The 12,351-nt window shown below is 41.9% G+C and overlaps 1 protein-coding gene across 2 annotated transcripts in view; it reads left to right on the top strand.

The window, feature by feature from the left end:
* Nucleotides 1-2,913, top strand: part of LOC117981766 (major facilitator superfamily domain-containing 14C-like) — a 132,052-nt gene extending 129,139 nt beyond the window's left edge. For both annotated transcript variants that reach the window (XR_008626665.2, XR_010109018.1), the window contains one exon: nucleotides 1,192-2,913. The gene's annotated coding sequence lies outside the window, so the exon portion shown is untranslated. The remainder of the gene's footprint in view (nucleotides 1-1,191) is intronic.
* The last annotated feature ends 9,438 nt before the right edge of the window (nucleotides 2,914-12,351 follow it).

Raw genomic sequence — 12,351 nt, 5'->3', positions numbered from 1 at the left:
GCATTGGGAGGCCAAGATGGACAGATCACCTGAGGTCAGGAGTTTGAGACCAGTCTGGCCAACATGGCAAAACCCCATCTCTAACCAAAAAAAAGAAAAAAAACTACAAAAATTAGCCAGGCGTCTTGGTGCGCACCTGTAGTCCCAGCTACTGGGGAAGCTAAGGTGGGAGGATTGCTTGAGCCTGGGAGGCAGAGGCTGCAGTGAGCTTAGATCGCGCCACTGCACTCCAGCCTGGGTGACAAAGTGAGACTCTGTCTCAAAGAAAAAAAGAAATAAAGAAAGTTAATGAGTAGGAATATTGCCTTCCTATGGAATTTGTGTGCCAATTAGGTATCATCTAGGGTAGGCTAATGCAAATGTAGCCTATTTTTTGTTACAATTAAATATTCACCATAATGGATTTTTTTTTTTTGAGACGGAGTCTTGCTCTGTCGCCAAGACTGGAGTGCAGTGGCACCATCTCGGCTCACTGCAAGCTCCACCTCCCGGGTTCACACCATTCTCCTGCCTCAGCCTCCCAAGTAGCTGGGACTACAGGCGCCCGCCACCACACCCGGCTAATTTTTTTGTATTTTTAGTAGAGACGGGGTTTCACTGTGTTAGCCAGGATGGTCTCGATCTCCTGACCTTGTGATCCACCCGCCTTGGCCTCCCAAAGTGCTGGGATTACAGACGTGAGCCACCGCGCCTGGCCCATAATGAAATTTTAAACATAGCTTGAAAACAATCACTGCTAAATGCAAACCATTCATCCAGTACCTCAGTATCTTCTACCTCAGACTAATAACAGCCACATTAGCACATGTCTAAGACAGCAGCAGTCCAAATTCTTTCTGGTTTATCTTGGGAACCATAAAATTTAATTTTTCATGTAGAAACCCCGTTAACCTAACTTTGTTACCATTATTTCAAGTAGCTTGCACACTGTGCAAACATGTCCACAAAATAGTGTATATCTATCCTTAAATTACATGCTTTTGCTATTCACAAAGCAATCATACCAATACCAGATATGAAAGCACTTAAAAAATACTTTTTGATGAGTAGATGTTGTTCAACTGGCATCAAAAATAGTGAAATAAGTAAATCAACATTGGAAATGACTTTCAAAGGTGAAAAAGAACTTCCATTAAAAAGTTATCTCTCCCTCCCCCTCCCCATCCCCCTCCCCCCTCCCTCTCCCTCCAGTCTCCCTCTCTTGCCAAGCCTGGACTGTACTGCCATGATCTCAGCTCGCTGCAACCTCCCTGCCTCAGGTTCTGGTGATTCTCCTGCCTCGGCCTGACATTCCAGGCACGCGCCGCCACTCCTGACTGGTTTTTGTATTTTTGGTGGAGATGGGGTTTCACCGTGTTGACCGGGCTGATCTCCAGCTCCTGGCCTCAGGTGATCTGCCCACCTCGGCCTCCCGAGGTGCTGGGATTGCAGACGGAGTCTCGCTCACTCAATGCTCAATGTTGCCCAGGCTGGAGTGCAGTGGCGTGATCTCAGCTTGCTACAACCTCCACCTCCCAGCCGCCTGCCTTGGCCTCCCAAAGTGCTAAGATTACAGCCTCTGCCCACCCGCCACCCCGTCTAGGAAGTGAGCAGCGTCTCTGCCTGGCCGCCCATCATCTGGGATGTGAGGAGCACCTTTGCCCGGCCGCCCCATCTGGGAAGTGAGGAGCGCCTCTGCCCGGCCACCCCGTCTGGGAGGTGAGGAGCATCTCTGCCCGGCCACCCCGTATGGGAGGTGAGGATCGCCTCTGCCCGGCTGCCCAGTATGGGAAGTGAGGAGCGCCCCTGCCCACCCGCCCATCGTCTGGGAAGTGAGGAGCACCTCTGCCCAGTCGCCCCGTCTGGGAAGTGAGGAGCGCCTCTGCCCGGCCGCCCCGTCTGGGATGTGAGGAGCGCCTCTGCCCGGCCGCCCCGTCTGGGATGTGAGGAGCGCCTCTTCCCGGCTGCCACGCCATCTGGGAAGTGAGGAATGCCTCTGCCCGGCTGCCCCATCTGGGAAGTGAGGAGCGCCTCTGCCCGGCCGCCACCGCATCTGGGAAGTGGGGAGCGCCTCTGCCCGGCCGCCCCATCTGGGATGTGAGGAGCGCCTCTGCCTGGCCTCCCAATCTGGGAGGTGGGGAGCGCCTCTGCCCGGCCGCCCCGTCTGGGAGGTGAGGAGCATCTCTGCCCGGCTGCTCATCATCTGGGATGTGAGGAACACCTCTGCCCGGCTGCCCCGTCTGGGAAGTGAGGAGCACCTCTGCCCAGCCGCCCTTCATCTGGGAAGTGAGGAGCGTCTCTGCCCGGCCGCCCATTGTCTGGGATGTGAGGAGCACCTCTGCCCGGCTGCCCCATCTGGGAAGTGAGGAGTGCCTCTGCCTGGCCGCCCCATCTGGGAGGTGTACCCAACAGCTCCGAAGAGACAGCGACCATCGAGAACGGGCCATGATGACGATGGCGGTTTTGTTGAAAAATAAAGGGGGAAATGTGGGGAAAAGAAAGAGAGATCAGATTGTTACTGTGTCTGTGTAGAAAGAAGTAGACATAGGAGACTCCATTTTGTTCTGTACTAAGAAAAATTCTTCTGCCTTGGGATGCTGTTAATCTATAACCTTACCCCCAACCCCGTGCTCTCTGAAACGTGCTGTGTCAACTCAGGGTTAAATGGATTAAGGGTGGTGCAAGATGTGCTTTGTTAAACAGATGCTTGAAGGCAGCATGCTCGTTAAGAGTCATCACCACTCCCTAATCTCAAGTACCCAGGGACACAAACACTGCGGAAGGCCGCAGGGACCTCTGCCTAGGAAAACCAGAGACCTTTGTTCACGTGTTTATCTGCTGACCTTCTCTCCACTATTATCCTATGACCCTGCCACATCCCCCTCGCCGAGAAACACCCAAGAATGATCAATAAATACTAAAAAAAAAAAAAAAGTTATTTCTTCTAATCAATATTTCCAAGAGTTTCAACCTCTAATTTTAAATCTCTCAGTTTGATTTCCTCTTTTACTGTCTTCCCTAAGGTGATTAGCATTTGTAATTGCCAGAAGGAATTAAGTCCCCCAAACCGTAACCTGATGAATCACGGATAATCAGGTCAATCACCAGCCTTATTAAATATTCACTTAAAAGTTTAAGTAGTTGTATTTCATCACCTAAAACTTATAATTCTACAGTACAAAGGACTTTTTCTTAAATTAACATGAATAACCAGTTATGTGATGATAAATAAACTTTTTAAGTAAGGAATAATCACTCATTGGCCAAGACTCTACTATTGTGAAATCATTAAATGAAAATGATAAAAGCTTACAGTCATCAAATAATTAACATGTACCAAGCACTGTTCTACCTTTACATGAATCAACTTATTTCATTCTTATAAAAATTCTATAGTGAACCTTTATACTACTATTGTAGTTTTATGGACCTAGAAATTGAGATTAAGTAACTTGTTCAAGATCATATAGTTTGTAAATGGAGGAGCCAGAATTCCAACCCAGGCCATTTAACTTTGAGCCTGTGGCCTGGGATGGAATTCTGTTCTTAACCACTACAGTGTAGTGCCTTGGAAATGTCACATCCACAGTTGTTTTGAAATTGAGTTACTGAGGAATTTACCACCTTGTGTTTGGCACCAAAAATATGCCTGAAATGTTAAGAAAATAGAAAGGTTTGTTTCAACAGCAAAATTATGCTGAAATTATCCTTCACCACACCTCCTCCTGCACACCTCTATCTCCTGCCTGAAGCAAGTATCCCGTCTCCATCAGCACTCTTGCTCACTGAGCCCAGGCTGGGTCTCAGAATCCTTCTCAGCACAACATATAATAGTCAACAGTTGGCATGCAAGAGGAAATCTGCCCACTATGTCTAGCAGTACACTAAAATGTGCAGTTTCGTATAGCATATATGAAGGTGTCAGTCTTTTCCCTTTCTTTTTGTAATGTCTCTTAGGGAGACATTGCAAGTTGGGAAGAGTTACTTTTACTTCCCTTACTGACAATCCCATTTCACAATGTAATGGTTTAGGTCAAATTCTGTAGAAGTACCGCCTGAGACAGGAAATAGCATGCATGTGGTTTATTGAGGAAATGCTTTCAGGAGACAGGGAGTAAGGAAAACTGAATAAAGTAGAAGTTGCTAAGCAAGGATATTGTCTCAGAGTGTTACTTCAACCTGGTCATACTGTAAAAGCAGGAGCACAAATTGCCACAAAGAGTTGGTTTCTACTTGAGACAAACTAGCTGGCCTTTCTACCCCTACGTTGGATGAATCACTGGCAGTGAGTGCCCTCTTGGGGTGAGGGGTAAGTTTGGCCAGAGCAAATCTCTAAAGGAGGGTGTAGCTTTATGTCTTAGTGAAGCGGTGTCATTGTCTGGAGTAAATACCTGAGATTTGTCATCTCACACCAAGATTAAGGACATGGACACACAAGGAGTGACTTTAGGAGTGGAGGTTTAATTGGCAAAGGAAAGAGAAAGGAGAACAGCTCTCTCTTTCGCGAGAGAGAGGGATCCCCCAATGGGAATTCTGGCCCATGGCAGGGCGCACCAGATTTTATAGACAGGCTTGAGGAGGTGGTGTCTGATTTACATAGGGCCCACAGATTGGTTAGACCAGGTGTGACATTTACACAGTGCTTGGGGAAGGCTGGCCACTCCACCCTCATCTTATTATGCAAATGGGCCTTCCATTTGGCCGGACACCATGTTGTCTGCTCCTTACTGTACACGTGGCTGGCAAAGAGAAGGGAACATGGAGCCACCATTTTGAACATGCCTAGTCCCAGGTAGCCTTTTTCTGTTGGCACAACTGCCAGCATTCACCCATGCAAGCTTCCAGCTTGCTTGTCTATGTCTGCTGCTCAATTTTACAGACTGCTGTTTGTTAGAAAAGAAAATGACTTTGGGGCTGCTTTTCATTAAAAAGAAAACCTTACGGAGGACTTCCTTACCCTCACTATGTGCCTAAATAATTTCTTCTTAACTCCTATATCATTAGAGGACAACATTTAGCACCTAGGAATGTGTGTACTGGCCTGGTAAAGAGGATCTGGACGGGCATGAATAGTGCTGACTACAGTGTCCTTTAATATTGTTTGAAATTTTGTCCATGTACACATATAACCTATTTGAAGTAGTAATTATTCTATACACTAGCAACAATCAACCAGAAAAGCCACGTAAAATATGGCCTTTGAGCTCCTCTGTATCAAGATGTTGGAAGGACAAATAATATGAAGAATCACTAGAGGGACATTTTTATGGGCAAGATCTGCCGGAGGAGGTGCACATCACTTCTGCTCACATAAGGGTAAATACAAATTATATTATATTATTGTTCCTTGATATCCTTGGGAATTGGTTTCAGGCCTTGCAGATACCAAAATCCTTAGATGCTTAAATCCCTCATACAAAATGGTGTAGTATTTGCATATAATCTACTAGCATCATCCTGTGTACTTTAAATCATCTCTAAGTTATTTATAATACCTCATAGAAGATAAAGCTATGTAAATAGTTGTATACTGTATTGTTTTAAAATTTACTTTTTTATTGTTGTATTGTTTTTATTTATTTATTTTTAAATATTTTTAATCTGAGGTTGATTGACTCTGAGGATGCAGAACCCGCAGATATCAAAGGCTGAATATATATATATATATATATATATATATATATATATATATATCACGAGGTCAGGAGATCGAGACCGTCCTGGCTAACACAGTGAAACCCCGTTTCTACTAAAAATACAAAAAAATTAGCCAGACATGGTGGCGGGCGCCTGTAGTCCCAGATACTTGGGAGGCTGAGGCTGGAGAATGGCGTGAACCTGGGAGGCGGAGCTTGCAGTGAGCCGAGATGGCGCCACTGCACTCCAGCCTGGGCGACAAAGTGAGACTCTGTCTCAACAAAATAAATAAATAAAAATAAATAAATAAATAAATAAAAAATAAACACTGTTTTGTAGAAGTCAGCGTTTTCTACAAAAAAACTTTATGAGTCCCAGCTGTCTAAAAAATAATATTATTTGGTTTTAATTCACCTATTCAATGAACTCATTTCTTACTAATCCTTTCTTTAGTGTCATAATATGATGTTCCTCTTTGCTAACCCCTTTGCCTAGAATACCTCTCACCTTCTGTGCCACATCTAAGAGCTACCTATCCTTCAGGTTCATGTTCAAACTTTAGTTCTTCAAGAAAGCCTTCCTCTGCTACTCCAGCAAATAGTGTTTTCTTTCTCTTTGAACTTGGTGACATTTATTTTCTTTTTCTTTCTTTCTTTTTTTTTTTTCTTTTTTTTTTTTTTTGCCGACTGAGTCTCGCTGTGTCACCCAGGCTGGAGTGCAATGGCGCGATCTCAGCTCACTGAAACCTCCACCCCCTGGGTTCAAGCAATTCTTCTGTCTCAGCTTCCCTAGTAGCTGGGATTACAGCCGTGCACTACCACACCCAGCTAATGTTTGTATTTTTAGTAGAGATGGGGTTTCACCATGTTGGCCAAGCTGGTCTCGAACTCCTGACCTCAGGTGATCCACCCACCTCAGCCTCCCAAAGTGCTGGGATTACAGGCGTGAGCCACCACACCCCACCAGTGACATTTACTTTCTATGCTTCTAATCTTCCATTTACATCACATTTATCTCCAACATTTCCTATCATCCTGGAAAAGAATGTAAATATTCTGAAACTTGGATCTGAGTCTTATATGCATAGCAGGTTCCTAACAAGTGTTTGCTGATGGTTATGATCATGAAAATTGTACTATAGACATCTGTTATGCACGCTGACAGTGGAAGTGGGTCTCAATTTGCTGTCAGTCTGCTCTTTAATGGGTCTCCACTGACTGGAGAATAAGGTCCAGTCTACATAGCATAGCATCCAAGTTTTGAGCAAAAGTCACCTGTCAGAGGAATTCTTTGTCTTCCAGGAAAGTCTTGCTTTCTGTCTCTTCAGTGCTCAATCACTGAGTGGGGGCAGCCCATGAGAAGTAAGGCCTTAGAGTGAAAACAATGATGGATTTCAGAGTGCAAGAAGTGGAGCCGTTGGTAATTACTCTCCTTGCAGGAGGAAACCTGAGATCTCCACATATGGCATGCATAGATATACAAATATATGTATATGTAGTGCATGATGAATGTGACATTTCAAGTCAGTGAAGGAAAATATGATGCAATAGATGGTGTTGAGATGATTAGCTATGGGTTTGGATATAAAAATTTTATCTATATTCCAACCTAACATCCAAATGTTAAAAAAAAACTGTAGAAAGAAAATATAAAATGATATTTTGGGGGCTTTACAAGCAAATTACTAAACCCCAAATCCATTAACCATTAGATTTTATAAAAATTTCAAGCTTTGGTATGATAAAAAATATATATAATGATAGATAAAAGACAAGTATTAGACTATTAAACACACACAGACACACACACACATCATGCATTCAAAAACTAACCTCCAAAAAATTGGGCTTGAAGAAAAATTCAGATTCAAATTTATGAAATATCCTTCTTGCCACTAAGTAGAAAAATGTAATTTAAAATACTAAAATATCACTTTTAGTTATCCATGATGCAGGAAAACTTTTTTTTTTTTTTTTTTTTTTTGAGACAGAGTCTGACTCTGTCCCCTAGGCTGGAGTGCAGTGGTGCAATCTCAGCTCACTGCAGCCTCCACCTCCCAGGCTCAAGTTATCCTCCCACCTCAGTCTCCCAAGTAGCTGGGACTACAGGCATGTGCAGATAATTTTTGTATTTTTTGTAGAGATAGGTTTTCGCCATGTTGCCCAGGCTGGTCTCGAAGTCCTGAGCTCAAGAGAGCCACCCACCTCGGCCTCCCATAGTGCTGGAATTACAGGCATGAGCCACCGCACCTTGCTGCAAACATTTTAAAAATTGCTAACACCCAGTATTGATGAAAGATAGAGAAAAAAAGCACTCAGATACACTGTTAGAAGGGTAAACTGGTGCAGGTTTTTGAGAGGGAAACTGGATTGGAAATTGCAGGGGGAAGTGGTAATCAAAATTTGAAGTGCCCATGTGCCTTTACTCAGAAATTCCAAATCTAGAAATCTGTCCAACAGAAAACTTCACAGAGGTTCAGAGGTATATGAACAAGGATGTTTAGTGTGAGTACTGCTTATAGAGCAAAACACTGGAAACAAGTTAAAATTTGCTTTTAGAGAAATATTAAAGGAACCACAGAGGATATCAATAGTTGTGGTTATACACAATGTATCTCCTATATAGTAAATGGTTGTAGTTACATATGGGGTATTGCATGTTATGAAATATTATGGATCCATTAAAAAGCAAAGAACACTATGGTTTTAAATGGGCTAATATGGAAAGATCTCCAAGCTATATTACTAAGGTAAAAGTCAACATGAGGAACAATGTTATAATGATTCCTTTTGTTTTAAAACTTTAAAAAACTTTTTAAAACAAAAGAAAAATCCATATAAATAACATATGTTAATAAATGTATAAACAGGCCTGGAATAATAAGTAAATAAGCAGAGGTCTGAAAAAAATCACGTTATCTTTAAAATTTTTATGTTTTTCTAAACTGTAAAAAAGTTTCCTAGCTATGAATGTTTATTTCTTTTATTATTTAAAAAATATCAACAAGTGGTATCTGGACAATGAGATTATGAGTTTCTCTTTATTTTTCTCTGACATTGAAAAAAATTAAATATTATTTTTAAATAGCATTTTAAAAAAAGGAAAATGTTACAATAAAAAAACAGATTCTTACAGAGTCCTAAAGATCCCCATGGTTTATTGCTGTATGAAAAGAGAACATTGCACAGAAGTTATATTGTATGATCCTTTTATCAATTCAAACAAAGCAAAAACACATGCATAGCAATTGCATAATATATTTGCATAAATATATAGTTATATATGTGCACCCACACACCAAACTTTTACTAGTGATTTGTGGAGCAGGACATGAGATTAAGGGGATAGATAAAGAAGGACTTCCAATCCATGAATTCTCTCCTTCTGTGTTATAGTTTTTAATAGTTTCTCATTTATTTTGCAGATTCACTAGACTGTATCTAGAGCTTTCTTTCAGAGAACCTGGACTTTATTCAGTTTTCAAAATGATCAGCTGCTGTTTCTTCAGTATCACTTTTCCATCATTCCCTTTATTCTCTTCTGGAACTCACAGACAGATGAGAGATAGATAGGTAGATAGATAGATAGATAGATAGATAGATAGATAGATAGATAATAGATATTTTAAAAACAGCTTTATTGAGGTATAATTCACATAATGTACATGTTATTCACTATTAAATATATTTTGAAATGTCTCAAATTACTCTCTGTGTTTCTTAACTGCTTTTTAAATATTTTTTAAAGAATCTTTTTTTTTGTGGATGCTGTCAACGAATTCATCAGTATTTATCATTTTTTTGAGATTTTATTTCACTGTAGTTTTCAATTCCAGTAGTTTTGTTTATTTCATTTTCTCTCTCTCTCTTTTTTTTTTTTTTTTTTTTTTTTTTTGAGATGGTGTCTCTCTCTGTTCCAGGCTGGAGTGCAGTGGCATTAACATGGCTTTCTACAAACTTGACCTCCTAGGTACAAGCAATTCTCTCACCTCAGCCTCCCAAGTAGCTGGGACTACAGGCAAGCACCCAATGCCCAGCTAATTTTTGTATTTTTCATAGAGACAAGGTCTCACCATGTTGTCCAGGCTGGTCTCAAACTCCTGGGCTCAAGTGATCCTCCTGCTTCAGCCTCCCAAAATGCTGGGATTACAGGTGTGAGCCACCACACATGGGATATTTTGTTTTCTTTTATTGATTTTTTTCTTCATTCCTTTGAGAATATTAAATATTTTAGTTTGCTCTATCATCCATTTTCTCAGGAGTGGATTTGTACTTTGGTTTTTGGTTTGCAGGCTCATTTTGTGGGAAGTTTCTTGTTGCTGTTGCTGTTTTCCATTGTTTGGTCCTACCTCTCCATGTTTGGTGATTTTGCAGTGTTCTCTCTGTGACTGGCCAGGATATCTCACCAACAGAAGCAGTCAATTCCTAGGATTTTTTTTTTAAACAGTGTTTTGCTTTGTTACCCAGACTGGTGTGCAGTGGCATAATCCTGGCTCCCTGCAGCCTTGAAATCCTGACTCAAGCTATCCTCCTGCCTCAGCCTACCAGAGTGTTGGGATTACAGGAATGAGCGATCACACCTGGCCCCAATCCCTAGTTTATCCCCTTTCTCCTAATATTGTCTCAGAAACAGCAGCCAATCCCAAACTGACCCCCCCTTCCCTTAGACCTCCTCAGGATTTTCCATGTAACTACAACCTTACAAAAGATGCTGCCTTCTCCCTCTTGTTGAGTGAAGTTCCAGGTTCCTCTGGGGTCCTCTCCCTCACTGAAGTGAATGAATAATCTGACCATAGCCTTTAGCTGATTAGGCTTTAGCAACCATACCTTCCATACCACAGTTTTGTTTTTCTTAGATTATGGGCATCCTAAGGCAGAGGCTACCACTTTCTTACATTTCCTGTATATCCTGAGCATAATTACTTTGGGACAGCAGTGATACTCCTAGGGCCTAGTAGGGGGATTAACAGTTTTATCTTTTGCAGGCCCATCCCTGGTTATCTGCCCCTCTGTTTAGTACTCCTTTTCTCAACTTACTTTATTGTGGGGAATCTGCCTTCTACTCCCACTAGGGAGAAAGATCCAAGAAGCTAGGACTGAGGTCTCATTCATCTTTATACAGTAGACATTATGCAATCCTTAGCACAAAGGGTAGAGTGATTCATCCTATTTTTATGGAGATGGGCCCTACTCTGTGCCAGGAATTGTGTTGGAGCTAGGGATTTAATTACGGGCAAGATTCAGTCTGTGCCCTCAGTGAGCTTGCAGTCTAATGGAGATTACCAACAACCAAACTGGCAGTTAGCAATACATTTTAAGAGCTGATGGGTTTAGTACAGAATGGGGTGGAACACAGTGCAGGAGATCACATAAAAATTTGTAGGCTCAAAGGACATGCATGACTTAGAGTCTGCCCTGAGTGCCATTTCCCTGGTAAGTGCATTTTTGGACCGTCACCTACACCACCTCATTCTATAATCCCCTTCCCCACCTCCCATCCCCACCCTGATCCCTACCAGCATTTTCCTCTGTTGTTGTACTCACTGCAGTGCATTGTAATGCTGTCCCTACTATACTTTTAAATGTAGGGCCAAAGGGAATTGCTTGGTGGGAGCCTGCACATTTTAAACAATAATGCAGATTTCCTGAATGATAAAATGAAAGTAAATCTGTATGGAATTGAAGCTTTATGCCATTCCTTCAACACAGAAACTGTTCCCAGCCATTCCACAAGCCCAAGGCTATTCTGCAGTCTTAGCCAGAACCCTGATCACTTCCTGGCACTTTCTCTAACCACCTATGGGGATGGAAGTGCTTTTAAACTGGATTATGGTGACGGTTGCACAATAGAATACATGTACTAAAAATCATTGAATTATACAGTTAAAATGGATGAACTGCATGGTACCCAAATTACATCTCAATAAAGCTATTAGAAGTTAAAAAGAAGAGAGGATTATAAATTGCTCTGGGGGGTCAACCTAGAGTGTCTGCCACTGAAACTCTTTAGTTTTTTCTTTCACAACTGGAATCATATTGTACGTATTCTATGCAAATTGCTATTTTCATTTAATATGTACTAGAAGAGATATTTCTGTATAACACATATATTTCATCAATTTTTAACATACAATTTTTCATATCTTAACGTGAAAACCTCTGATATGGTTTGGATCTGTGTCCCCACCCAAATCTCAAATCTCACGTTCAGTTGTAATCCCCAGTGTTGGATGTGGGGCCTGGTAGGAGGTGATTGGATCATGGATGCAGTTTCTCATGAATGGTTTAGCACCACCCCTCGATGCTATTCTGGTGATAGTGAGTGTGTGAGTTATCGTGAGATTTGGTCGTTTAACAGTGTGTAGCACCTCCACCCTCTTCTTCTTCCTCCTGCTCCAGCCATGTAAAATGCTGGCTCCCTCTTTGCCTTGTGCCATGATTGTAAGTTTCCTGAGGCAGATGCCGCCATGCTTCCAGTACAGCCTGTGGAATCATGAGTCAATTAAACCTCTTTTCTTCATAAATTACCCATTTTCAGGTATTTTGGTATTTCTCTACAGTAATGTGAGAATGAATTAATACAATCTCTTATCACAGACTTTATATGTGCATCAAAACCTGAGAATGGGTGTCAGTTTGCTAGAAAATCCAACAGAAACTGAAAAAGAGGAACATTTTTTAAACAAATGCTGTATCACCAATACTTTGGATGGCACACAGGACAACTTCATGGGGA

The sequence above is a fragment of the Pan paniscus genome, chromosome 11, assembly GCF_029289425.2.
Source record: "Pan paniscus chromosome 11, NHGRI_mPanPan1-v2.0_pri, whole genome shotgun sequence".
NCBI classification, from domain to species: Eukaryota; Metazoa; Chordata; class Mammalia; order Primates; family Hominidae; genus Pan; species Pan paniscus.
The sequence above is the reverse complement of the archived record's forward strand: the minus strand, read 5'-3'. Positions and strand labels throughout refer to the sequence as shown.